We start from the raw sequence: 27564 nt of genomic DNA on the forward strand, positions 1-27564 counted from the left end.
AAAAACTTGCAGTCTCCACTGCCTGCAGAATAAAGTTAGTTTGCTGATACCCTTCAAAAGAAAGACAAAAAGAAAGCAACAGTAACAACAGTAAAAGTATATATATTAAGTGGAGAGCAAATGCTTTGAAAATGATTAGGGCAAAGAATGTACGGATGTGCTTTATACAATTGATGTATGTATATGTATGGATTGTGGTAAGAGTTGTATGAGCTCCTAATAAAAGGTAAAAAAAAGTCAAAAAATATTAAAGAAACACACACAAGAAAATTAAAAAGTATATATATATATATATATACACACACACACACACTAAAACACCTAAAAGGAAATAGATCAAAATATTAACATTGGTAAAGGAGTAGTAGTAACTGTTGGGTGGTCTGTTTTTCCTTCTATTTCATTTTCTTTTTAAAAAACAGTGTATATGTCTGAAATGCTCATAAGACAAAAGTAACTGGAATAAACAGTCTATGGGGGGGGGGGGAGGGGTTCAAGGTCTCATATATACAGACCTGAACTTTATAATGCTCATTTGGCGATTCACAGGGCTCATGTCATTTACCTATTCCTGGTTCTTTTTATTTAAAAAAATATTTTTTTCAAATTTGTTTAATGTATGTTTACAAACAAAAGTAGACCCAAATTTAAGTGATCCAGTTTTCTCAGTGACTCAATTCCATAACAATTTAACTTTCATTTCATAGTATGCAATTTGACCCAAGTCATGGTATTTTCAATCACCTCATATGTTATGTAAATTGAGCTATGAATATGAAAGATGTGGTAGTTACATAATTGTTTGACAATTTGAGGATTAAGAGTAAAGGGGTGGAGTCTAGTGTGTCAATTATGTCATAGCCAATGAGACCTCTGTGTGGGCATGGCCTTCTCCCATGAATTCTTGGAAATCCTGTATTTCTTCCTTGGAGACTGGAGACACTTCTCTAGCAACTTTCTGAGAGACACTCTGACAAGGCTGACACCCTGGGAGACATTGCAGCTGACAAGGCACCTGGAACTACACTAGTGCTCTGAGCTGGAGAAGCCACAGACCTACCCTGATGCAACTAGACCTGTGAAGTCGAAGAAGCCATGTGGAGACCCCTGCCAGCACTGAGATGCTTATACCGCCACTGGATCCAAAGACTTTCTACCCACTGGCCTGTGATCGTCCTGCATTTGGCTTCACTGCATGTGTTTCTTGAGTCTGAAGAGAACTTTATCGATTGGTATCAGACATAAGGGCTAATATCAGACTTATGGACTTTATCTGGGCTGGGCTAATTTCTCAATGTTCAATTGTGCTTTTATATAAACGTATTCCATGTACACATATGCATGTTTATGAATTGGTTTCTCTAGTTTACCGTGGACTAACACAAAAGATCACAGAACTGATGGATTTGAATTATGGTGTTGGCAAAGAATATGAAAGTACCATAACATCCAGAAGCACAAACAAACCAATTTTAATGTTATTTACTTCTTATTCATTTACCTTTTGTTGATAAAATATATATAACAAAAGATTTGCCTTTTGAACCATTTCTAAGTGTATAATTAAGTGGTTTTATTTACAATCAAAATAGTGAGTAAATATTGCCACTCTATAGTTCCCAAATCCTTGAAATAACCCAATTAAGCATTTTTGGTTTTCTTTTCTTTCTTTTTAAAATACTTTTATTGGGGGCTCTTACATCTCATCACAATCCATACAGTCTTCCAATGTGTCAGGCACATTTGTACATATGCCACCATCATCATTTTCAAAGCATTCTATTCCCACTAGAGCCCGATATCAGCTACCCATTTCTTCCCCCTCCTCCCCCCGCCACCCTCGTTTATGAACCCTTGATAAGTTTGAGATTATGTTTTCCATCTTACATTGTCCTCTGTCGCCCCTCACACACTTTTCCCTTATTCATCCCCCTAAGAGGGGTTCTAGTTTGATCCTTTTGATCAATTCCCCTTTTCTCCCCCTACCCTCCCTGAATCCTCCTGGTATCTCTACTCTCATTGTTGGCCCTGAGGGGTTTACCTATCCTGGATTCCCTGTGTTGCAGGTTCTTATCTGTAGCAGTGTGCATGTTCTGGTCTAATCTGATTTGTAAGGTAGAATTGAGGTCATGATAGTGGGGAGAAGGAAGCACCAAAGAACTAGAGGAAAGTTGTGTGTTTCATCAGTGCTATACTGCCCAGACTGGCTCACACCTCCCTGTGACCCCTCTGTGAGGGGATGTCCAACTGTCTACAGATGGGTTCCTCACTGAACCATGACGCTGCGGGGGACAGCACTAGAGATACAGTGTGGGAATAGTGCACAGTCTGGCCCCATCACATGGGGGAGAGACACTGAGGGCATGCAGGAGAGCATCGGGGGGAGCAGAGTGATAAAACCCCCAGGGAATACCAAAAATAGACTTGGGAGACACAGCATGTGGCACCCAATCAGACTTGACTGGAAAACACTTGAAAAAGCAAACAAACTGACCTTGAACTATTTATAGGTTTTCTATTTTCTTCTTTTTTTGTGAAAAACCAAACCACACAAAAACACTTTAATTCCAGCCTACCAGTGCCAGGTGCAATGTCTGGGACAGATTCTGGGTACAAAGCTGTGTGGTAACCATTCACTCACACATGGGTCAGAGAAGGTCACCGAGGAGGACTTACCTTCAGGGGTTTGGGGCGGGGAAGGGCACCCCAGGAGCCAAGACAGGGGCAGGCAAGAAGGAAAAGGCGCTACTTCTTGGGGAAGGAGATCTTCATGGCATTGTCTGGGTGATCTTGAAGCCTTGCAGGGCATCGTGAGCGGCCCCTGCCTGCACCTCGTTGTCAAACTCCACAAAGGTCATGTCGTGCCGCCCCGGGTACCAGCAGGACCTCCTTGAAGCCAGGGAACTGGTTAAACAGCATGGACAGCATGAACTCACTGGTCTCCTCAGGCAGGTTGGTGAGGAACAGGATGTGGTTCGGAGGGTTTTCAGAAAGCGTCTGGGCAGGGGGCATCTGTCATGGGATCAGCTGCTGTGGAGGAATAGCCCCTGGAGGGAGCTGGCCAGGGTCCAGCCCGGGCGGGGGAATCATGCCGGGGGGGAGGCATGTAGGGCGGCTGGCTGGGGCATGTGGTGCATGATGCCGGGAGCCCGCGTGCTCGCCCTGTACGGCCTCCTTGGCTGAAGGGGTCTCCTGGCTCTTGGGCTTCCTCTTCTCCCGCTTGTGGTCATGCTCCAAGAAGGTGCCCTTCATCTTGGCGCTGATGTCCGAGTCGGTCTTGGTGTATTGGATCCGCAACGGCTAGTCGTACAAGGGGAAATCCTGCATGGCCCGCAGGGCGTTGGTGGCGCTGCTGACCTCCTTGAAGATGACAAAGGCTTGACTCCTCATCTTCAGGCTTCGCGACACCAGGATATCTAGGATCTGGCCAAACTGCGAGAAGATGGCATACAGGGACTTCTTCAGCTCATCTTTCTTGATCTTTTCGTTGAGATTGTTGATATAAACAGTGTGGTTGGGGCGCGTCTTGGGAACTGCCATGGAGTGAGGTAGAGGTGCCCAGGTAGAGCTGAAGAAAGGAAACAACTTAAAACCTGGATTTCCTCAAATCCTTTGTCCCAATGGTACTTTTACGGCTGATCTGGGACTCTTTAGACAAAGCACAGAAAGAAAGGCAGAGTAGTTTGGGTAACACCAGCGAAAAGCAAACTCTGGGACTGTGGTCCGTGTGCTGAGGCGAGTCTTGGCTTTTCCATTTTTGTCAGTGGCTTTCTTTTTGGTTATTGTTATTTTGTTCTTGCTTTCTGCTGTTGTTATTTTTGACTTCTTTTGTTTTATTTGGCTTTGACTAGTTTTTGCACTTATTGATGTATCTGCATGTCTATCTAGATGAGACAGGTAGGATAAATAATTAGGAGATGTAAAGAATGGGACCAATGGCTCCAGGGTGATACGGGAGAAAGGGAGATGGGAGAAAGGAAGGTGGGGGACCAACCCAGGGACAAGGGAACAACAAGTGAACTAAAATCAATGGAAGGAAGCTTGTAGGAGGCCTAGTGGGGCTCAATGAAGGCCAATGTAGCAGCGAGGAATTACTAAACCCGAATGAAGGCCGAACATGATGGTGGACAAGAGGGAAGTAAAAAGGAAATAGAGGAAAGAACAAGGAGGCAAAGGACATTTATGGAGGCCTAAATACAGACATGTACATATGTAAATATATATAATAAGAGGGGAATACAACTGTGTACGCATATCTATATGTTAAGAATTAAGGTTGCAGATGGACATTGCGCCTCAACTCAAGTACTCCCTTAACACAAGAACACTGTATTCTAACAATCCAGCATTCTGTGATGCTCACATTCCCGACACTAACGCTGAAGACCAAATGTGTTCATAAGCAAATGTGGTGAAGAAAGCTGATCGTGCCTAGCTATCAAAAGATAAAGCGTCTGGGGTCTTAAAGGCTTGAAGATAAATAAGCAGTCATCAGCTCAGAAGCAGCAAAGCCCACATGGAAGAAGCACACCAGCCTGTGTGATCATGAGGTGTTGAGGGATCAGGTTTCAGGCATCTAAGACCCCAGAATAAAACCATTCCCAAGGAATCACGCGTAGTCAGAATATTCCTTAACTTCACCTCATGTGCTTTGGACATGGTACCAGGAGATCCCAGTCCCTGGAAAAGGACACCATGCCTAGTGAAAGTGTCAATGTAAACAAGGAAGAACCTCAATGTGATGGGTTATTATAGTGGCTGCAACACTGGGCTTCAACATAGCAATAGATAGGAGGATGGCTTGGGCTGGGCAGTGTTTCCTTCTGTTGTATAGAGATCACTGATTCTGACTCTGACAAGACTCCATTGCATCTAACACCAATGTTGCAAGGGAAAATTTAAATTAGAACTGGTGATTTGAAACAGATTGACATCAAAGTGTCCTACTTGGAAATATGAAATACTATTCAAAGAGTTATGATTCAAGAATCTCCTGGAAGTACACCTATGTGTGAAAACATTACTTTATCTCTCTCTCCTACGTACATAAAATACATGTTGCAATTTGAGAATCTGCCAAGGCTTGTTCCATTTAAATGCTCTTCTATAGTGCTGTCATTGTTTCAAGCAGGCACAGAGAATAAACCAGTGGAAGTTCTGAGATTAAGTTTGATTCTGTACTCAGGACACAAGTGTGTTCATCCCTTAGATGACTGAATGTCCCTGTGGTAGGCGGTACCATTCTAGATTTGAATAGCAAGTCATGAATTGATTATAGTTTCTGAATCTTGCTGGGTATTATGTTCATGTCAGGAACTGTAGCTTTGAAAAGAAGCTTTGATTCTTTTTGAATCTTTTTGAAGGGTGCTAGAATTAGGGGAGAGGTGGATGGCAGCCATACCTCGAAGCAGAATCATTTCTTAAATAGTTTAATTGGCATATATTTCACATATCATACAATATAATTATTCAAGAATATTAAGAAGATTTGTGCAATCATCATTACAATCGTTTCCGAACATTTTCTTCTTAAACTCATTGTTGTTGGTTTTCCATTTCCCCCCATCCTCTCCTGACCTGTCCTTGGGCAAATATCAATTCAGTTATTGTCTCTAAAGAGCCACCTCTTCTTAATTTCATATACGGAAAATCATACAAAATGTACACAGGAAGCAAACACATGAACAAAAAACACAACAATGACTAGACAAAATGTAGAAAAAGCTCAATCATAAAAAACATAAAATACTAAAAATGGAAACAACTTTAGAATGGGTCAAAAGGGAGATCAAATGATAAGACGTCACATTTTAACCTAACGACCGTATGAATATCTGTCATAATTGACTTTATTTACAATGCTCTCTCTTTGAAATCAAGGCTATTTACTGTATATACTTGAGTATAAGCCGAGTTTTTTAGCACATTTTTAATGCAGTTTTTGTGGTAAACTTAGATGCTTTGGCAGATATTCAGGTTGGCTTATAATCGAAGATGTAAGGTAATTCTTTCATTTAGAACGATATGTGAAATACATGCCATACTATAAAAGGCAAAATAAAGAACTGGGATCCCAGTTTGGGGAAAAAACATTCAGTAATAACACAACAGATAACGGCTGCTATAGTTTATTGTACCAGCCTGGCTGATAAATACAAGTAGGATTAACTGAAGGGCAGGGATAAATGGCTCGGTGAGCCTCACCTTGGTTGTTCTGTGCTTCAGTTTAAAGGGGTACACTACCTGTGGGATGCCTAGCCTGTGGACTGTGTAGCTGTAAGTTGAGGTCCCTTTAAGCCCACACGATTGGAATGTTCATCTCTGGAGCTGGGGACTGACAGTTGATGACAGTTGAGGACCTGCCTGGCTGTTTGCTGCCTTGGTATATATAGCCCAGCTCTCTCTACAGAAGGGGACTGGCACCTGGCAGCTCTCAAAACTTGAAAGACTGCTAGTGTTTCACTGCTTTATAATTTAACTGTTAATTTCTTGTATTATCTATCTGTATATTATTTAATGGTTTAATCTCTAAAATCTGTAGACTATTATAATATTTTAAAAGGAAAAATACAAATAATCCAATAAAATAATGAGCACAAGACATAAATAGATAATTTACCCAAGATAACATCCAGACAGCCAAGAACTTTATAAGAACAAATGTTTCAGATCATTAGCAATAAAGGAAATACAAATTAAAACAACAATGAGATATCAACTCACACCAATACTTTTGGCAAAATTCAATTAAACAGAAAATAATAAATGCTGGAGAGGATGTGGAGAGATAGGAACACTTTTACATCGAAACCATCTAGAAATCAGTATGATGCGTCCTTAAACAAATGCACATACAAGTACCTATGATCCAGCAATCTCTCTACAGGGTAAATATCCTAGACAAATCAAGACTACAACACCAATACGAGCACATATATGACATCTATGTTTATTGCACCAATTTCCGTTATACTAAAACACATGGAAACATCCCAAACCTCTAACTACAGAGGAATAGATCGACAAGCTCTGATACATTCATACTATGGAATTTTTTGCATCAAAACACAGCGAATCCAGGACAGATGATCCCTTCAGGACCAGTGGTGAGAGTGGCTATACAGGGTGGGTCGACGAGGGAGGGTGGGGTGGAAAGGGGGTACCCATTACAAGGATCTACATATAACCTCCTACCTGGGGGATGGACAACAGAAAAGTGGGTGAAGGAAGAATAGGGGGAGCGGAGAGGGAGGGGGAAAATGAGGAGCTGATGTCAAGGGCTTAAGTGGAAAGCAAATGTTTTGATAATGATGAGGGCAACTAATGTACAAATGTGCTTGACACAAGTGATGTATTTATGGATTGTGTTATGAGTTGTATGAGCTCCCAATAAAATGATTAAAATTAAAAAATTAGTATTTACTATCACCATTGTTAAAGGAAAAACAAAAAGAAAATATGTCATTTATACATCAACAAACAAGACTTTGATGAGTAAAAGATGCCAGGGATAAGGGGTGGGAATAGGGAGAGGGGAGAAGTAATGGGAAGGGGGGTGGGGGAAATGGATAGTTTAACAGGATGTTGTTGTTGATTCCATTTCTTTAGAAGGTTGTGATATACATATATATAGTGTAAAATAAAATAATAATTTATAAACTATTAAGGGTTCATAGGGGAGGGGCGGAGGGGGGAGAGAGGGGAAGGGAAAGGGGGAAAATGAGCTGATTCCAGGAACCCAAGTGGAAGGTGAATTTTGAGAATGATGAGGGCATCGAATGTATAGGGGTGCTTTACTCAATTGATGTATGTATGGATTGTGATGAGTTGTATGAGCCCCAATAAAATGATTAAAAAAAAAATCCCTCCAGATTCCTTATCCCTCAAATCTAAGCAGTTTTAGTGGTTTTAAAAAAAAGGAAATAAAGTAAAACTGAAATGGACTTGAAATCTCTAGTGACAAATTCATCTAAAAAACAAACATCTCTCTGACCTTTGTCATTCTTAGTCCAAGTTCAAGACCAAGGAAAAAGCACAAAGTCTGACTTACCAGTTAGGGCCTGAAAGGCCACATTGTCTCTGTACTTCACTACCTCCCACATCTCCAGGATTTCTAGCTCACTGAACTTTAAAGAAACTGATTAATGCTTATTGTTTACCTTACAGTATTTTCTCTACACAAATGAAAAGCTGGCACTTTCTTTGCTAAATTCCTATTAATGGGGCCTACAGCCAATTTATATATATATATATACACACACGCTTTTACAGGTCAGCAGAGAATTAAAACTTTTAATGCAGGAGCCCATAAGTGCTGCCTACAACAAACTTAAAACTCCTATATCAGTGGTTCTCAACCTTCCTAATGCTGCGACCCTTTAATACAGTGGCTCCTGTTATAGTGACCCCAAACTATAAAATTACTTTTGTTGCTACTCCGTAACTATAATTTTGCCACTGTTATGAATCGGGCGACCCCTGTGAAAGGGTCATTCTACACCCAGAGGGGTCGAGACCTACATGTTGAGAACCGCTGCCCTAGATGAGCATTAAGGATAAAAGAATGACATGACAAAACCAGATTACTTACCAAAGTAATGAGACCAAGATGAATATTTAGGTTTCTTCTGGGGGTGCTGTTACATCTTGAAGACAATGCAACAATACCTTCAAAGTCCCTGGGTGGCACCGAAGGTTAAACACTTTACTGACTGAAAGGTTGATAATTTGAACCCACCCAGAGGCAGCTCTGAAGACAAGCTTAATGATTGGTTCCCCAATGGTTCAAACACCATGAGGCAGGTCTGCTCTGCACACCAGAGGGACTGACACAGAAACTTACTTGAGGACAACATTCTCAACATAAATGTAAGATGAAGACAATTTTAAACATGCTTAGGTTGGAGACTTAACAGCCACAAACAACACTTAAAACAAAATAAGTGCATGGGCTCACAGGATCCTGACTCAGAAATATGGCTTACAAGGGGCCCCTTATGGGCAGCCAGCCTCCTCTTCAACCGCACCTGTTCTAATTCTTTCAAGAGATGCTTCTGGATCTTGTTTAAATTTTCAATAGAAAACTCTGCTTTTGTCTAGCGCTCACCTGGGCACAACAGTTTTGGAACCAATTGAGCAGAAAGCTGCTCAACGTCTTGTTAGAATTGTGTACGCTGGACAGATTGAGATGTCTGATTGTGATCACTGATTCTGATGCCAACTGTCAGTGCTCTTCGACTAGGAAGGGGACATGCAGTTTTTCCTCACAAATGGATGTGGATGGTCTGCTGCTGCAGGCTTCCTCTTCAACACTGTCTTGCCCCTTCATGAAGCAAGCTATTCATGTGAAAAACGTATTGTTCCCATAAACACGATCCTCTAAAGTATAAATGATTTCATGCATCTTCCATCCTGCCTTCACCACAAATTTGATTGTCAGTGTTTGTTTTGATGTCAGCAGAATCCATGTTGCTCTCATAGGGACTCATCAAACTGGTAGCATACCTTTCCGAGTGCCTCAAACTAGATCCTGTTATAATGAGTTAGTATGTGTTTATTTGGATGCAAAAAATTTTGGAACTCCATGTACAGTATTTTCATGAACTTTTTGAAGGTCCCTCATGTGTGTGTGTTTCATACTGATACATCGGATTCCAATGTGATACCATAGAGCTCTTTGTAGTAGGACTTTTAAAAGCAGAAATGTCTTTTAATACTGTTTATGTCAGACTATCTGCATCACCACATTCTTTGCACTATGACTGAGAAACACATAAATGACTTGTGCATGTCTCAAGAAGAGGGGTTTTATCCATGTCTGGAACAATCTGAGGTAGAAAGAGATTGCCTATAAACCGCAAAATCAGGAGGGTCTGTATTAAAGGTTAACAAGAAAGATGTCAGGCTCCCATCCCCATACGGGATCATTTATACTTGCTGTGCCATTGCACACACCCGTGAAAGACCAGCACACAGACTGGGTCAGGGCATAGCTCTAAATTCTCACCCTTCCACTTCAGACAGAATACTTATCAATTGAAACTCCCACTGTAGGTAACACGTATTTATTCTGAGATAAAAAAGTCAATGGCTTAGGAAAATAATATTATTTGGGAGAGTGAGGAGAATATTATCCATCATAAAAATCACGTACCAATACAGAACTATGACTGTAATTCAATTATACTAATTGTATAACTGTAGCAATTCAATTACACTAAGGCCAATTTCTGATAGTAAGTTTAGTGCCACCTGGTGGCTGGCTGTTCACGCTGTCTTAAATAGCAGGCCAAACTTTCCATCAATGTGGCCCACTGGGATGTGCAGGGTAGCACAGGTCACTGTACCCGTTTCCCTGACTGATTGTGAGAGTGGAATGGGTAATAATGAGGACACGTGATTCAGTCACCTATGTAGAGAGGGAGCTGCCTACTATCTGCATTTGCCATGTCTTGTGTCACATAACTCTTTTTACCCACCTTTTGTTGAGCCCACTCCAAGAACGGTACTGGGTGGTGAAAGGGAGCCAATCACAGGTTATATGTCAATTACCATTAGTGTGAGTGTTTACTGTGCTAGCAAGACTAGTGAGCAGAGATGGGGTGGAGGGAGGGGAATGCAACTAATGGGAAACAAGAAAAGCAGGGCACTAGAGAAATGAGGGAGGGTCTGTGGCTAATATTCCCTCTAATCAAGTCCTAGAAAGGAGGATGTACTTAATTCAGTGTAGAAAATCTGATTTTTGTCAGATCAAATACGAGGGATATAGAACAAAAACTGAACCCAGGCCCAAATGATTGTGAATTCAGTTTGATTCCTGAGTGTTTGTGTGTTCTCGTTAAGCCTGTAATGTGCTTACTACTCTGAGATGCTGAGGAGAGAGTTAGGAACAGGAGCACAAGGGCACAGTCTCTGCCCTCACAGGACTTGCAGGTTAGCTCACTAGATAGCTTTGATCATAACCAAATGTTAAGAGTGATTATCAGCAAAACTGGTGTTAAGGTCTAAGCAATTTCTCTTTAATGAGTACATCGTCATGATTTCTTGCTTGATGATGGATACACATTGTTCAGGGCCAGCACTTACCAGTAACTGGTCACACATTTCCATCATGTGGTCTACAGTGATCTTCTCACCTGTGCTCGTAATGTCATCATTGTTCCTACTCTACTACTGTTCCCACACTGATCTATATTTCATGTCACTTCAGTAATTTCCCTTCCATGCACAACAGGTGCATCACCATCAATGTTCAGCATTTCTTCAATATCAGCTGCTTCTTACTTACACTTTTGGCATTAACAACAAGTTTTGATACCATCCTTTTCTCATCAGTGTTTTTAAATCCTTCAAAGCCTTCACTGCCTGGATCATTCTCAAGCATCAGTATAGCCCAAAGCCCATGCTAAGCACTTATTAACGTCTACCGAACAACATCACTCTAAACAGTAGCCACTGTGCTGACGGTGTCCTCAAAGCGGAATTCATTAAGAAAGTCTTTGATTTCTGGGCCTGTTAACCGAAACAGGCTTAATGTTAAATAATTAAAAAAATTCAGTTGTCATTCAGTCGTTTGTTCTGTGCACAAAGTGCTCGCTGAATGCGTCACACACACACACACACACACACACACACACACACACACACACGTTTCTCTGGTCAGCAATGCATTCTTGTCGCCATATTAAGGTGCAGATAAATTGTATGCACTCTTTAAACGTCTTGCATATGGGATTCTCCTAGTCACTGCCAACTTGATCTTATGTGTGACTGCAATGTTAGTCCACCACAGAACAGTCAGCTTTTGCTTGCGTGCTTGAAACTTGTTGATTCCCTCAAATTAGCCACAATGAATGCTTTTCTAGGGACGTAGCAGCAGTACAGAGCTGTTTCACCAGCACTGTACATTTGTTCAAGGCTAAGGTTTTCATCAGATATTACCTTGGCAAATCCATCACTGGAATTTTCAGTAGTGTCAGGAGATGTTTTCCACCACACATTTTAAGATACTTGGTTCCGTGATGCTTCTTAAATATCTGTAGGCAGCCTTCTGAGTACTCGCGTTCACGTACTTCGTCCTTTGTGCTGTATTCTAGATGTTTCATGATCAGTTAAACCTGCCAGTGGCAAACTTTTGCTGCTTCTTTGTTGCTGAATCCACTCAATCACCACATGGTTCAGATCTTAATTTCTGGCTCTATAAAACGTTTCTCTATTTTTCATGAGTTCTTCATTATTACTGTCACTGTAAAATTTCATCAACTTCTGTTGAAGTCATAAATGGTAGTGGTTCCCACGGCATTTTCTTCAGTTAAGATGCTTCATGGACACAATATCATCAAACTTCAATAATAACTCTGCTTTCTGAGCTATTGATAGAAACAGATGTTCTTTTTCTTCAAACTGCTATCCAGAAGTTTATCTTTTGCCTTTTTGGACATTTTCACAGTGCAGTGAATCAAGTCACAAAATCACAGCATATAGCAGAAGTGTGTGTGACTGAAGGGTAGAGGTGCGGAGATATAACAGAGGTGCACTTACTTAGAGCAAGTTTTGCTGCAAAATAAGTTCTGGTGTCAAACGTACAAAAACACGTTAGGATTTCAGTTGTATTTTCTATTTTGGAATTGCTGAGTAGAGATTATGGACCTGTATGAAAAATAGCATTTCAATAATGAAAAGACTGAGGCTGAAGAAGTAATTCTCCCTAAGTATACACTTATTGTTCTTTTCTCTTAAACCAAGTCTCTTACAATTTGGTCATGTTACTTGGCAGGAACTAAACATTTTTTGTTTGTTTTGGTTTTATGCTATGATTTGAGTTGGACTATTTTTAGGAGAGACTTGATATTCTTGGCTGTGGTACTTACAGGCTGTAGTAGCGTCCCATGCTGAATAACATGGAGATGCCTTGGCAAGAAAAGGGTGGAGTTGCTAGATATGTAGCCCTCAAATATAATTTGTTCTTTTCACATTACATCACCTATTTGGCATTTATCTTCCTGGTCACCTTGCCCCAAAATAAGCAGTCAGGACAACTTTATCTACTCATTTGAGAGGTTTTTTGTTTGCGTGCTTATTTGTTTTATAACTGCTGTGTAAGTTGTAGGTCTCAAAATGTGGCTTGGAATAGTAATAGTCAAGTTCAGAATGAAAACACAACTTAGACATTATAAAGTATTTCCTTCCAACGATGAAACATACAACTTTACTTCTTAAATGCTTCCTCCCCCCACTATCATAATGCCAATTTTACCTTACAAATCTGGCTAGACCAGAGGATGTATATTTGTACAGATAGGAACTGGAAACACAGGGAATACAAGACAGATGACCCCTTCAGGACCAGTGGTGAGAGTGGTGATACCGGGAGGGTGGAGGGAAGGTGGGTAGAAAAGGGGAACCGATTACAAGAATCTACATACAACCTCCTCCCTGGGGGATGGACAACAGAAAAGTGGGTGAAGGGAGATGTTGGACAGTGTACGATATGACAAAATAATAATAATTTATAAATTATCAAGGGTTCATGAGGGAGTGGGGAGGGGGAAAAATGAGGAGCTGATATTAAGGGTTCAAATAGAAAGCAAATGTTTTGAGAATGATGATGGCCACAAATGTACAAATATGCTTGACACAATGGATGTATGTATGGACTGTGATAAGAACTGTACGAGCCCCCAATAAAATAATTTAAAAAAGTATTTCCTTCAACTTAGAAATCAGAAGAAATTAATTCGAATTAATTTGTAATGACTTTTAAACGTCTGATACTGGGCCCTATTTTATGCACCATGACTCCCTATGGGAGGGCCAGCTTTGCTCTTCACTCCCATCACTGCCTGGTTTGAGACCCCTGTATAATATTAACCACTGCAAACACCTGAAGGATGCTGATTTGGTTTCTCCTTTCCCAAGTCTAAGAATAGTAAAGAAAAATTCCTATATTCCCCAGTGTTAAAAAATCTGGTGACTAGACATGAAAAATTCCATGAAAACTCAATTAGAACAGCTTTAAAGAATAAAACTAGATGAATGGTCTATGTGAAAAGTTCTGCCTCAATAGAAACTGTAATTACTAAACATTTGGTTAACTGATTATAAATAAGAATTAAATGTACCTGTCTGTGGGGTAGTTAGATAATCTGGTGTCAATTTGAGGATTAAGAGTGTAGGGGTGAGATATGATAAAATAATAATTTATAAATTATCAAGGGTTCATGAGGGAGGAGGGGGCGAGGGGGAAGGGGAAAAATGAGGAGCTGATACCAAGGGCTTAAAGGCAAATATCTTGAGAATGACGAGGGTCATAAATGTACAAATGTGCTTGACACACAATAGATGTATGTATGGATTGTGGTAAGAGTGGTATGAGCCCCCCAAAAAATGATTTAAAAAAAGTGTAGGGTGGAGTCTAGCCTGTCAATCAGGATATAGCCAATGAGGCCTCTGTATGGGTTTAGCCTTCTGAGGATTCTGGGAACTCCTGTATTTCCTCCAGGGAGGCGGGAGACACACTCTCTCTCTGTTCACTCCCTTGGAGACTCTATGCTGACAAGGCTCATTCCCTGTGAGACATCCCTGTTGATACATGGAGACAGACTGATGGCTGTGGATACCATTGCCAGGTCTGAGATGCTCACACTGCCACTGGATCCACAAGACTTTCCACCCACTGGCCTGTGATCGTCCAGCATTCAGTGTTATTGCATGTGTTTCTTGAGTATGAAGAGGACTTTATAGATTGGTATCAGACATATGCGCTAATATTGGACTAATAGATTTGATCTGGACTAGGCTGGGGTATTTCCTCAATATTCACTTGTTCTTGTATATAGAGATCTTATGCACATATAACTGTCTATGAATTTGTTTCTCTAGTCTACCGAAACTAACACACTTCTTGACTTACAAAGCCCTGATGACACGGTGGTTTCCTCTTTTGGACCTAATTTATCTACAAATTTAACTTAGGAAAAGATTATGTTCATAACCTGGGGACTGCTTATTCCAACTAAATGTTTTAAGACAACTGTCCTTGAAGTCAGGCACTGAGGCAGAAGTAATGTTATGATTATTAATAGTAGTCATAATATTTCTCATAGATTGCCCGCATGGTTTGCTTTGATTTAAAAAAAAATTTTTTTATCTAAAATGGGTTTATTGGGATGGCTTCTCACTCATCCTGATTCAGGGTCTTTTAGTGCTGTTTCTGAAGGAGCCTTGCTTTTCCTCCTGTAGACTGACAGAGGACAGCAGAGCAGCCAACACACAAAACTACAGTTTGTGCCTGGCTGAAGACCGTGGTGATTTTATAGCAGCCCGGGCATTTGACATCCATGAAGTAGTAGGAATTGGGGCTCTGCACCAGGCGTTTCTTCTTGTGTGTTCTCTTCTCCTCTTCTGGAGAGGGATGAAGGAGATCCTTTGTGAGAGGCATGATTGTGTGGGGAGGTCGTCACTGCTGCAAAGGACACCTGCGTGTTTTAGAGAATTCTGAAAGTGAATACGACCATGCCTTGGGGAGACGGCAGGTTTAGTTCCAGACCACCACAAGAGCATGGCTACCAGAGTAGAGAGAGGCACATAAAGTTTTGGTTTCACAGGGTATATAGCAATCATGTTTACACTGCACCATTGTCTGTCAAATGTGCAACAGTCTTTTGAAAAAGTTTGTAACTGTGTGAGAGTTACCAAAGTGTGAAACAGACATACATTTTGTAGATATGCTATTGGAAAAACGGTGCTGACAGGCTTGCTCCAATCAGAGTTGTCACAAACCTTCAGTTTGTGAAAAACACTGTTAGCTGCAAAGTGTATTAAAGCAAAGCACATAAAATAAGGTATGTCTTTACTCTCCAAGAAAGCATCACATTGCAATCCTGAAGGAATCAAATGTGTGTGTACCTGCTGGGTGAGGCAGTGGGGAGGTGTTGGTGGTACTACATGCTGCTAAGACAAAATGTTGGAGGAATAACATTGAAGTATTTACACTAAATGTTGAGCGCCTGACATTTTCATTTGTGTATATATTGTATCAGGAAGCACTGGCAGCCTAGTGTGCAATGCAAATGGAAGGCTACTGACAAGGTCATAAGGTTGAGCCTACCAGCCACTCAGCAGATGAGTTATTTTCTTGTGCCAACCTGGCCAATAAACACATGGGGGGGTTACTTGAAGGGCGGACTGATAAATGGCTTGGTGAGCCTTGCCTTTCGAGTTCTCGGGTCTCTTGGTTTCTGATGGCCGGACCAGGGTGCAGCTGCCTTAGCAATTCCCTGCTTCAGCTGGCAAGGCTCACTTCCTGCAGGACATCCCCAAAAAGCCACATGGACCTACCCCGATGCAGCCCTAGGTGCTGGAGCAGCCTTGTGGAGACCCCTGCCAGCACTGAGATGCTGACACACTCACTGACTCGGCTTTCCTCTTGCAGTCGGCATCATAGTGTCTGTTTTGTGAGATGGATGACTTTGTGGATTGGTGTTGGACATATGGGTTAATGTTGGGCTTGTGGGCTTGGGCAGCACTAGGTTGAGATGTTTTCTTGATGCTCACTTAACCTTTATCGAAAACTCTCTCTTATACATGAGTTTCTGTGGATTCCTCAACGGACTCAGATGAACACAGCAGAAGAAATAGGAAGCTATCTGCTTCCTTAAAGATGTTTAGCCTTGGAAACCCCAGGGAACAGTTCAACTCTGTTCTATGGGGATGCTATGGGTCAGGGTCAACTCCATGACAGTTGGATTTTCCCCCTTTTGATTCATGCATCAAATTGATTGTATGAAGGTGTCTGGTGGGTTGCTGTGAGGCTGAAAGCTATGCCATCGGTATTACAAATACCAGCAGGGTCACCCATGGTGACCAAGCTTCAGCAAAACCTCCAGCGTAAGAGCAGACTAAGAAGGAGGAAAACAGGAGTCCACATCTCGGGCCTTAACCACGGAAATCGAAGCCTTATGTCCAACAGTGTGACAGTATTTGAATAGTGCTGAAAGACGTGTCCCTCAGATTGGAAGACACTCAACATATGTCTAGGGAAGAGCTGCCTCCTCCTCAACACAGAATTCCACTTGATGTAGAGGGAGCAAAGCTTTGGGGACTTTCAATTGCTGAATAGGCACAACTCAAAATGAGAAGTAACAGTGCAAACATCTATTAATAATCTGAATATGTGATATTGAAAGTATGAAGCTAGGAAAATTAGAATCCATCCAAAATGAAATGGAATTCAAAGACCAGTAGCCGAGGCATTAGGCTTGGTCCAGTAAAGGGCCGGGAAAAGGGGAAGCTCCCCAGGGAGTTGGACTGACACCGTGACTGCAGTAAGGGACTCCAACACACACTCGTGATGAAGCCGGGGCAAAACCGGGCAGTGTTTTTCTTCTGTTACACATGGGGCTGTTATGAATCAGAGCAGATTTGGTAATATTTAATACCCAACAACATATCATTAAAGGAAAATGCAAATGAATTCATTTTTCCATAAAAAACTGAAAATGATATACTGGTTTTTAACTTGATGGTATCATTTGCATGTCTATTTAAAAATGTACGTATGTCCTGTGTGTACTATTCTGGCTATCATTAACTAATGAGGAGTATTTGGGTCATGCAACTTATTTTTTTCAGGTATTTTATTTTCCCCTTATAAATTGAGAAGGCAGAACCCGATCATTTAGACTCCCTTGTCGTTGTTAGGTGCCCTCAGGTTGGTTTTGACTCAAAGCAACCTGTGTACAACAGAATGAAACACTACCCAGGCCAGCATCATCCTAACAACTATTGCTTGGGTCTACGGTTGCAGCCACAGTGTCAATCCATCTTGTCGACCTTCCGCTTCACGAATTATATGCCTTTCCAGGAACTAGTCTCTTCTGTTAACATGTTCAAAATACGAGAGGAAATCCTGCCATCCTCCCTGCCAAGGAATACTCCAGCTGTACTTCTTCCAAGGCAGATTTGTTTGTGCTCCCCGGTAGCCTACCTTCTATCTCATGCTCTTGATGACCTTAATATATATTTATATATCTCAACCATACAATTGTGCTTACTGAACCCGTGATTAGTGGTGGGGGGCTGGCAACCCCCCCCCCCCAAACTCATACCACAATGTAGCATAAGATGTTCAAAAAGTGCCATTTTGGCTTTTTGACATTAAGGAATGTTGTGCTTTTTACATTTGCTGTGTTATGGGAAGTGAGCAAAGGCAGGTCTTGAAATGTGCTTTTCTTCTTTGCTCTGTTACTTCTCATTGTAGCCAGATGCACCCGTGTTGATAAATGGAGAACTGAGACTGTTTTGATCAGGGACACAAAAGGAAAGTGTTATTATTCCTGTCATTAACAGACCAAACGGATAGGCGAAAAGAAGGAAGCCATTTGAGGAGATGGTTGTTAGTCAGCACTAGTTATTTAGAAGGGGGGGCAGTAACTGCAGACATCCCTTACCATTTAAGTGAGCAGACCACTAAGTTGAGCAGAGAAGCCACAAGTTGAGTTGTTATTACTCTCAGGTCATTATGGCCACCTGTACATAATCTCTTGGCTCCTCCAGGTGAAGAATGCACTCCAATGGCTCCCTGCATACTCAACCCTTGGCAACACTCCAGGACACTCAGAGCCTCTTTCAAATAAAGTCAAGTCCCTTTACCAGCACAGGATGTCAAAGAAGAAGAAGAAGCCCCAACCATATGCACTAGAATGAATATGTACATTGACGTACTGAATAATTATTGAATACTTAATTAAGAGCCACAGAAATATTTACCTGCTACTTTGAATCGATCCATCCTAGCCACAGATGCTAAGGAAAATAAGCTACTGTCCTCAATGAGGCCAAAGAATGCTACAGGTGCTTGTAATACCTGCAAGATGTTGTTCATTAGACAAATATTTGTAGAGCATCAATTGTTAAGCCAAATGTGGCCTGGTTGTGCTGGGATACTAAGTCCAAGAGGAATGGTTCAAATCCACCAGCCACTCTGCAAGAGAGAGATGAGTTTATCTGCTTCTGTGAAGATTTATTTAGTCTTTGAAAGTCTTTCAGGTTGCTACAAACTGATGTTGACTCAATGGCAGTGAGTATGGTTTGAGCCAGGGACTATTTTAGGTACTAGAAATCCAGTGGTGAACAAGATGAAGTAACTCACTTGTGGTAAAGAAGATAATGCAGAAACAGAGGAGCAAACAAATGCATCCTCTAATTTCAGTTATTGTAAGTGTTACAAACAGCAGCAGTGGGGCAAAGTGCACAACGTTAGATAGGATGGACAGAGAAGACCTCTTTGAGAAGGGTGTACTTAAGATGAGTACCGATCAACAAGAAGGAAGAGGTCCCAAAAAAAGCATTTGGGAAGAAGATTCCAGATAGGAGGAACAGGAAGTGCAGAGTGCTGAGGCAAGTACAGGCCTAGTGTGTTCCAGAAAGATGACCGATGACGCAATCGCCAGCAAGCTCCAGAAGCCACGGGGATGGGGAGCCTCCTGTGCAATGACAGTGATAAGATCTCAGTCCGACACACACAGGGGGAAGGGCTCAGTGAAGAAGTGCTTCTTACTTTCTGACACATCAAGTGTTTACTACAAACTTAAAAAGCTCTCATAAAAAACCCCACTCTTCCACCCAACAGCCCTGCTTCCCAGAAGCGATGACTCTTAACCTGCTTTCAGTTCTTCTGGCAGGTACCATATGGCTCTGTAAAGAATGTGCTCCAAATGTTACTTCACACTTCAGTATCAATAGATAGTAACTATTTACTTCCTACCAGGACAGATCAGGATTTGGTTGAAGAGAGTGAGGGGAAAACAATAGAGGAACAAAAATAACGTTATCTGCAAATACGCTGCACCTTTTACCTTCTGATTTTGCCAGAATGAGATAGTCCCTTCTTCAACTCCTCTCTCCATGCTTCTGTTGGCCACAGCCTCTTATGCGTTAGACTATGTAATTCCAATGAGTTTCAGCACGTGCTGCTTGGTAAAAGAGGTCCGGGAAGAGGAGGAAGGGCTTTAATGAGATGGACTGATGCAGTGGACGCAACAACGAGTTGAAGCATTTGTGAGGGAGGCTCCACATGGGGCACTGGTTCATTCTGTTGTGCACAGGGTCACTATGTGTGAGAGTCGACTTGAAAGCACCCAACAAGAAAAACAACTGTATTTTTAGCATGACATACAGGGAACTTTATGATCCAGCGTGTCTACTTTTTTTATATCTCCGGCCACTATTCACTTTAGCTAAACTCTATGGCTACACTGAATGATGTTCTTCAGAGTTTGGGGAAGCTTTCCCCTTTTTTTTGGCCTCTTATCCTCTCATTGCCTTGAATGGACTTCTGTAAGCATTCATTTAACTCTCAGGAAGATGGCATTTACACAGCTGAAAAAGAACTATCGAGTGCTGTTATGTTTGAGGTGCTATTGCAGGTGCCAAAGCTCTATTGGTGCAAGGGCCTGCATTTCAATGACTTCAAAAATAGTGGAAACAGTGGCCATTATGAAATCATGGGCCCCAAACTCTGAAAGACAGAAAAGTGCAGTAGTTAATTAAAGTCAGACTCCCTGGGTTCAAATTCCAATTTTGTTGTTTATGAATGATTAAAAAAATGTATCATGATTTGACATGTGGCCCCTCAGTTTCCTCCTCTGCTAATGATGACAAACTCTCACAGGAGCGCTGTTAGGATCACATGAGTAGAAAGTACTCAGAATGACACAGAACGTTACATATTACTATCACTAGAGGTTGTGACCAAGGCAGTCAATCAACTTGATGCCACATCATTGTTCACTTTAAGCTAATGTCCACTTCCAGAGCACAGGTGAGATTTTGTGGAATTGGGGGTTCATCCTAAGACCTCTCAGTCAAGTTGGCTTTGGGCTGGTGCTCCCTCTACCCTCCACTGTCTTATTGTTACAAAATGTTACTTTCTCTAAATAGGTTTAAAGTATTAGAAGTGGAAAATGTAGGCAAGTAATACCTCTTTCTGCATCTTCTCTGGCGTCTCCCAAGTCCACAGTATCATCACGCCTTGCTGAACAATGTCTGCAATTCCTTTCATGTGGCTTCCAACAGCCTCTTGCTTAGCTGCCTCTGTTTTCTTCTTCAGGAGATCAACCTTTTCAAAACATAGATGCAAATGACATCATTGCCTCACACTGTGTACCTACTTAGAACAGCCCAATGGTTTTTCATGCTCTTAAGGATACAAATCATTGCCTTGGCTGCATAATATGCAAGGCTCACCCTCGAACGATCCCTCTCAACTCCTTCCCCTTCATTCGTCTTCCAGCCATTTTAACCATCATGCAATGTTATATAAGGCTTTAGGGGGGTAGTGGGGTATATTTATTATCACTGAGGGTACAATTCTTTTCCTCACGGAAAATACATTTTATTGAGCAAGAAAAAAAGGCAATCAGATAAACACAGCAACTATAAGTTGTAATAAGTATGAAAATGGAATTGAGATTGCAAGCCAAGTAAGCCATATGGGGAGGAGGGAATTTAGAAAGAGGCTTCCAGCCGTGCAAAGACTCACATGTGTTAGGAAGAACCCAGACCTGATGGACTTAATGGAGAAGATAAGAGGGGAGTGAGGTTGGCTCGGTACATGGTCATGCAGGGCCTGGTGTTGGTGGTGTGAGCTGCCAAGCTGATTCTGACTCATAGTGACGCTGGGATAGAGGATAACTGCCCCATAGGGGTCTGAAGGCAATAATCTTTACTGGAGCACATCACCAGGTCTTATTTCCCAGTAGAACGGTTAAACCAAACCAAACCAAACCCATTGCCATCAAGTTGATGCTAACTCATAGAGACTATATAGGACAGGGTAGAAGTGCCTGAGTTTCTGAGACTGTACCTGTTTATGGGAATAGAAAGCTCCCCATATTTTCCCCACAGAGCTGGCTGGTGGTTTCCAACTGCTGACCTTGCAGATTGCAGCTCCATGTATAACCATTACAGCGGGAAAATTCAAATGTCCAACCTCAGTTAGGAACTGAGCGTTTTCCTGTTGTGCAATAAGGCTTCTTAGGCCACTGTAAATAGATTCTTCTGTTTCACTTTTTATTTTCGAAAATCTCTATCTTATACGCTGAAAGAACAGCGCCAGTCATTAACATCTTGCCACATACATTTGCTTTCTATTTGCTTTTTCTTTGGCCAACTTTTTCAAGGTTAACTAAAGATGTGGTGACACTTTGCTGCTACCACTGTACCTCTCTATGTATCTACCAAGAGCAAAGATGCCTTTCTATATAACTCAAATCTACAACCATACTCAAATCCTACTAATTCAACATTAAGCAGCCCTGGTGGCGCAGTGGGCTGCACAAAGTTACACAAGGTCAGCAGTTCAAACCCAGCAGCCATTCCTGTAGAGTTAACAGCCACAGAAACCCACAGGGGCAATTCTACATTGCCCTTAGAGCAGCAGTTCTCACCCTTTGGGGCCAAACTACCTTTTGACAGGGGTCATCCTATTCATAACAGTAGCAAAATTACAGTTATGAAGTAGCAAAAAAATAATCTTATGGTCACCACTCATGAGGAACTGTACTAAAGGGTCCCGGCATCAGGAAGGTTGAGAACCACTGCCTCATAGGGTTGCTGGCTCTGAGTTGGAATCACCTAAATGGCAGTGGAGTTTTGGGTTTAATTCAATATTGCCTACATTTCCTCAATAGTCAATGAAATTACTTTTATGGTTGCTTTTTAAAATCACAACAGATTGTGGATTTTATTTAGTCTTTATTTCTAATTTTTTTAGTCTCCTTACTAGGACAATCCTCTACCGGTTGAGTTTTTTATTGTTGTTGTTGCTGTTATTTACTTATTTTCCCTCAAAATGACCCTGTTACTTTTAAAGAACCAAGGCCCTCTGCCTTCTAGAATGTTCAATATCCTGTTTTCTCCGGATTGTTTCTTTGACTAGTCAGCACAAATAGTATCAGATGACACAGGCTGTCCCTTTATTGGTGATGCTAAGATCTTCTAATTTCTTCATTGCAAAATACCTTTTCCTTTCATAATTAAGACTTCATTTGTAGGGTGGTTCTCTGACATGCTAACCTTTCACTCAATGGTTTTAGCGTATTTCTTTCATTCACTGGTTTTAGCATTCATTGATACGTATTACCTAAATTAGTTTTTACAGAGGGTGACAAAAATCATGTTTTGTTTTACTTATTACTTTTTTTGGTATTCATTAACTAGCATTTTATATATAGAAGAGCTTTTTATTTATCCCCCCTTTCTCTAAACTTTCTAATTATTCTTATCACTATTCCTTTTTTCATATTGAGCTTCTCCTTGTTGGCCACTGCTAACTCCTTTAAACTAGCTCCAGGATCCTTTGGATCCTTTGGACCTCATTACATTTTAAGTGTTTGTCTCCTTTCTGTCATGACAGAATGTTCCAGAGTCACTTTGTGATGTAATGCTGATCTGGAATCAGCAGTCTCTCAAAGGAGCATTGGTTCCTTTCAGTGAAAATGGTATTTAGACGCCACAATTTGGTATTTGATGTGATCACTGTTATGCTTGGGTGAGAGATTCTAGGTCTCAACGTTTTCTCAATGGACCTGATGAGGGTTAAAAAAAAAAATTACGACTTTATTCTACAATGTCTAATTCAAATCTGGCACCACACCATTCTTCCTTACCTCCCACCACTTTATCTTTGTCATCTCCTCTTTCAATGAGAGCCATGGGTCCCAAACAATATCAATACGCAGCCTCATTTGCGTTTCCTATGACCCATACATCATAATGTTAAAAGTACTATGCAAATATGCCTGTCAACGACAAGCAAAGGTCAAAAATCGTTCATACATCTTGCTGTTACATTATATTCCCTAAGGACATATACTTAAGATCATAGTATGCTAGCAATATGAGATGTGAGTAGGTTCATTTGTTTGTAGTAATTTTATCATTTATATTTAAATATAACAGTTTTATTGATATATAATTCACATATCATACAATGCAGTAGTTTAATATATTAAAACCCACCATGCATTTTTGTAGTGAATCTCAGACCTTGCTTTTGTGTCCACCCTATTGATTTATACAGTTGAAAAGGCACACTCGACTGACTTTGAGAAGCAGCACCCCCATCACTGATTCTTGCAGGACACTGCCACCCACCCCTTATGGTGCACCATTCAAAATTAATTTTTCTGATTTATAGCTCTCCATATTGATCTTAAAAAATAAGCCAAATATAGCTGTGTGTGTATATACACACACACACACACACACACACACACACACACCCCATTCTCCTTCTTATACAACAGTACACTTTGTGTACTTTTTTTGCATCTTATTTCTTTTTTTTTCACTTCATGAAAATATATTCTAAAGAGTTACATAAGAGCCGTAAGTATAGGAACAACAAGTGATCCAAAATTGGTGGCGAGGAGGTTATAGAAGGCCTGCCACAGCTTGATCAAGGGTAATGTAACTGAGAGGAATTACTGAAATCTAAATGAAGGCTGAGCATGATAGTGGGACAAAGAGGAAAGTAAAAGGAAATAGAGGAATGAACCAGGAGGCGAAGGGCATTTATAGAGGTCTAAATATAGACATGTACATATATAAGTATATTTATATATGATGATGGGGAAATAGATCTATATGCATATATTTATAGGTTTAGTATTATGGTAGCAGATGGATATTGGGCCTCCACTCAAGTACTCCCTCAATGCAAGAATACTTTGTTCTATTAAACTGTCATTCAATGCTCACCTTCCCGACACGATTGCTGAAGACAAAGTGGGTACATAAACAAATGTGAAGAAAGCTGATGGTGCCTGGCTATCAAAAAATATAGTATCTGGGGTCTTAAAAGCTTGAATATAAACAAGCGGCAATCTAGCTCAAAGCAACAAAGCCCACATGGAAGAAACACACCAGCCTATGTGATCACGAGATGTCAAAGGGGATCAGGATTCAGGAATCAAAGAACAAAAAAAAATCATATCATTGTGAATGAGGGGGATTGCAGGGTGGAGACCCAAAGCCCATCTCTAGGTAACTGGACATCCTCTTACAGAAGGGTGGTGGGGAGTTGATGAGCCAGTCAGGGTGCAGTGTAGCAACGATGAAACATACAACTTTCCTCTAGTTCCTAAATACTTCCCTCCCACACACCCCCACTAGCAATGATCCCAATTCTACCTTAAAAATCTGGCTAGACCAGAGGATATACACTGATACAGATAGAAACTGGAAACACAGGGAATCCAGGACAGATGATTCCTTCTGTCCTGGACCAGTGGTACTGGGAGGGTGGAGTGGAAAGGGGGAACCAATTACAAGGATCTACATATAACCTCCTCCCTGGGGGGATGGACAACAAAAGTGCGTGAAGGGAGACGTCGGACAGTGTAAGACATGACAAAATAATAATTTATAAATTATCAAGGTTTTGTGAGGGTGGGCGAGAAGGAGAGGAAAAAATGAGCTGAAAATGTTTTGAGAATGATGGCAATAAATGTACAAATGTACTTGACACAATGGATGGATGTATGGATTGTAATAAAAGTTGTATGAGCTCCCGATAAAATGATTAAAAAAAAAGAGAGAGAGCCTTAAGTAAAGAGTGGCATCATCATTTACATTTTGAAATTGTTTGGGTTCCTCTATAAAAATAGTCTGGAGCAGAAAAAGGATTTAAAATCGCAAGACCAGTTGGGAAGCCATGGTTTCTGTGCAATGAAAAGGGAAATGGGTATGGATTGTGATAAGAGTTGTACAAGCCCCAATAAAATGGTAAAAAAGTAAAATAAAATTTTAAAAAAGGAAAACAGAGTGTTTCAACCTTCCGAATGCCACGACACTTTAATACAGTTCATGTTGTGGTGACCCTCCACCCCCCCCCCCCGCAACCATAAAATTATTTTCTTTGCTGCTTCATAACTGTAATTTTGCTACTGCTATGAATCGGACGACCCAGTGAAAGTGTCATTTGACCCCCAAAGGGGTCACAGCCCACAGGCTGAGAACTGCTGCTCTAAAGCAAGGTATTATGATAGATACCTATGTTAATGAATTTGATGTGGGTGATGAGGAAAAAAAGGAGGACTCAAAGGTGGTCCCTATGTTTTGCATAACTGGGCAGACACATGGTAGCACAGCAGTGTCATTTATGATCAAGAGACCATTATGGCGGACTGGGCTGGTGCTTTGGAGGGAAAAATCCAGAGTCTCATTTTGAGGGATCTGGTAGACATCTACGTGATGTTAAGTAGGTCTTTGAACCTTTGCATCTGATTGATGCTCCAAGAGGAAAGGTCTGGTAGGAGGAATTTGGGAGTGCCTGTATACCAATAACTTCTAAATCAAGTAAAATAGTTGAAAAGAGTCGGCCCTGACTCATTCCCCTGAGTTTTTAAGTCCCAGCTCTACAAGTAGTAATCACATGAAGACTGACCGGAAGACCAACAGACTTGGGGTTCAGCTTGGACCCATATTTTCCCTTGATCTGTACCCGTCTCCTTTTTTTTCCCTTCATTATCTTTATTCCTTTTCGCATCTACCTTTTGCCTTTCTTCACTCTTGGCCCACTATTCTCTTTTCTACTCTCAAAGAGCTCGCCTCAACTACAATCATCTCGTGGCATGAAGGAAGTTAGCGAGGGAAGGGAAATATAAACTAAGCAAAAAAAGGGAGTAAATTCATCACTCTAGATGTTCCACAATGACTAATCAAGTTTAAAAGAAGAGAGTGGCTCCTGACTCAGTCCCCCGAGTTTAAGGCCCATCTCTACAAGTGGTGATCACATCATGTTTGAGCAAATTACTTACCCTTGTGAACTCAAGTTTCCTGGGAATGCGTACACGGGGCGAAATAACGGTACCTACCTGAGAGGGTTGTTCTCTGGGGCTGTAAGCTCATCACCAGGTCGCGAACAAGGCAAGGCTCAACGCTAGCAGCAGTTTTTCTTGAAAAGGAAGCGCAGTAGGAAGAGACCGCCTACGTGGGGAATACTGGCCTTAGGCATGCAATCTTAACTAGGGAAGAGGAGCCACCTACATTTTGGTCACCGTGAAGACCCTGCCCAGCGGGTCCCTGCCAGTAGCGGCCGCTGCTTTCCACATTCAAACAGCCCAAAACAAAAATGCTCATAAAAAGTACATCGGGTTTTTGTTTTCCCCTCCACGAGGGCCGCGGTGGACGGCAGGTAGAATCTGCAGGGATCCTCCAGAGGCCAGCAGGGCTCGGTGCAAGAGGCTCTCCGGACGCGGAGCCCATTCCGGACCGGGCAGGAACGAAATGGTCTACCCGTGGGGCCAGGTGTGGCGGCGGCCTCACCTCGCTCGCGTCTCCGCCAGGTCCTACAATGTCCGGGACGCAGCCCCAGATCCGCGCGCCCGCTCGCTCTCCGAGGCTGGGGTCCAGCGCAGCCTCGGGGCAGCGCCAGCAGAGCGCCTCTCAGGGAGCCCGGCGAAGCCTCCCGGTGCGCGCCCAGCCCCTCGCGAGCCCGCCTCCGCCCACTTGAAACCTTCTTCCGGGCGCGGGAGGAGCCGGGGGGCAGCTCCAGCAGGC

General features: G+C 41.7%; 1 pseudogene; it reads right to left on the reverse strand.

Annotated features, from left to right (window-relative positions):
• Positions 1-197: 197 nt before the first annotated feature.
• On the reverse strand, positions 198-27500 carry LOC142429150 (U1 small nuclear ribonucleoprotein A pseudogene; annotated as a pseudogene).
• Between the last annotated feature and the right edge of the window lie 64 nt (positions 27501-27564).

Source organism: Tenrec ecaudatus, chromosome 16 (assembly GCF_050624435.1).
Source record: "Tenrec ecaudatus isolate mTenEca1 chromosome 16, mTenEca1.hap1, whole genome shotgun sequence".
Lineage (NCBI taxonomy): Eukaryota > Metazoa > Chordata > Mammalia > Afrosoricida > Tenrecidae > Tenrec > Tenrec ecaudatus.